Source organism: Lupinus angustifolius, chromosome LG09 (genome assembly GCF_001865875.1).
Source record: "Lupinus angustifolius cultivar Tanjil chromosome LG09, LupAngTanjil_v1.0, whole genome shotgun sequence".
Taxonomy (NCBI): domain Eukaryota; kingdom Viridiplantae; phylum Streptophyta; class Magnoliopsida; order Fabales; family Fabaceae; genus Lupinus; species Lupinus angustifolius.
Genome location: NC_032017.1, coordinates 13,118,181 through 13,120,726, shown reverse-complemented (window position 1 = coordinate 13,120,726; position 2,546 = coordinate 13,118,181).

Below are 2,546 nucleotides of genomic sequence, written 5' to 3'. Positions count from 1 at the left end.
TTTAACTAAACCATGTTTAGTATCAATATTCAAATGCAAGTTAAAAGTTTTAACACAAAGTTTGTCAAGATTTAACTTATATAATTCATAATATAACATATCACTCCTAATCATAGAGGAATGTTCAAACAAATCAAAATCTTACAACTTTCATTTCATTGCCAATATATGCAAAATGATTTAGGTCATAATATTCCTTGCATTATATTTGATACATGAATGTTTTATACTTCCAAATTCAATCCACAAATATTATAAGGAAGTCCAATTAATTTTGATTCAAATTAATACATAAGCATTAAGGTTATTCTTTCTATTGAATCAAGTCTTAGAATTTAGACAATTCTTTGGAAATGTCTAATATTTCTACAAATATGAATATGTATGTGTATGGTTCCTAATTGTGGATCTAAGAGGAAGAAGATCCAATAGTCTTTAATGATCATTTTCCTTTATCATCATGCTTCTTACTATCATTCATTCCAACTTCTTGATGGTAAACATAATTCATGGAACAATTCCTTTTATTCCTAAGGTAGATCAATTCTTGAACTAATATAATATGAAATTCATGTACATTCCATTTGCCCTTCATGGGATTGTAATTCATTTATAATAGACCGAAAATCAATTTATATTCATTCTTAATGACATAAATTTTTGCTACAATATTTGCCATTTTAATGACATCCAATAGGTAGTACTAAAATCATTAACTTTCATGGTGATTAGATACTCTACAATTTTTTGTTAGAGACACATAATTAATTTGGGAGTGTTCTCTCACTAATTCTATAATTTAATAGAATTTACTTATTATTATCTGCAACTCTCTTTGTATATTTGAATTTCTCAGACTTTATGAGACGTTACTCTATTGCTACTAGCATCAATAGCAGCAACATATCATTAGTGAGAGTGTAGAAGACCGAAAATACTATAATAATATAGTAATTCACACTAATGTTTTGAAACATAAGATACATATTTCACACATAACTAATTCATGTCATTCATGTATACTAATAATCTTTGTAACGCCCCGAAAATCATTTCATATTTAATATATTTAATCTCTTAGAAAAATGGGTAATTTTTTTCTTTTACGTAACCTATAACTTACAAATCATTTTCACTTTTACCTTATTCCATTTTCAAGACGTTATATTTTCAAACCATGCGGAAATAAAATTCTTAATACATTGAAGATAATTAAATGAACACAATTCTTTTCTAAATACTTCTCATTCATAAAATTCTTGAATAAATACAGAATTGTTTACAGGCGAAATCTAATCATCACCACAAATAAAAAAAAATGAAAATACAAAGAAAATAATGTCTGACATTACAATAAGTACCTCACACAGGTTCCTATCACAACAAAACAAAAGAGAAACCTCCTAAACCAGAGGTGCCCTAGAAGCCTCGCTTGGGTCTTCCTCCACCTCCGAGTCAGAAGAGATCTCAATGACCTCAACTGAATCTTCTATGCAGATAAGCTCTACACAGTCGTCGTTGTCTTCCTCCTCCTCCACTTCATCCACTCCCCAATCCATCGAGGGGTCCGGGATGTACCCCCTTGGCATGGCCCCGTCTGTCTCTCTTGGAGCCGACCCTGATGATGAGAATCCTATTTGGGGCCAGGTCCTAACAACATCTGCTACGCCTCAATTTTCAGCCAGTACAAAAATTCCGGAGGTTGCAACTCTTCGGTCGAGCAAAGTGAATGATGCCTCCCAAAATGCGTAGTAAGGTGGAAGATGTAGAACTGAGCCATTGCTTACCCAATCCAACTCCAGGTCGCAATGACCTGTGTAAGTGTGTCGATTACCCTCAACACTCCATGTCCCCACCTGGGATATAGTGAAACGATAACTTCAGATCAATGCTGATGGGTCCATTTGAACATGCGTACAAATACACCAGAAAAAAAGAGAGAGAGTAAAACATCTATGAAAAACTTGTCATCAACGTCGTGGAATTACATGAAATAATACACCAAGACAACACACGAGTACAAATATATCATGTGATCATACAAGCTATAATAATGATGAATGAAGTATAAAACTCGAGAATTTAGAATCAATGTCGAAGAATATCATGTATGCAATATGATGCATGAGTCCACCATCCTTACTCCTTTATCCTCCCAATAACTATTCGGAAATAACCGAGAGTACAATACCCATAACAAGCCGATTTGATCGCACCAAAATTATTCATCGCAAGGATATATGATCGATCTGTTCCAACGGAACTGTCCATTTCTGGACGGTGTCGTATCAAACACTTTCTAGGCATCCCTCTCATCGATCCTGATTGTAAAGAGGGGTTGTCAGAGATCGTCTAGTTTGCGTTGTGAGCACTGCCCGGTCCAACAGAATACCTCATCCATGAATACATGGGACTCGTCCCACCTAGACTCTCCCTCAAGACTTTGCTGACGAATCACCGTCGTCCCTCTCAACATCTCTGGGCTCATTCGTCTCCCGTACATTTCCTCTCCACTCTTCATTTTTGACCATGGATATGCACCCTAA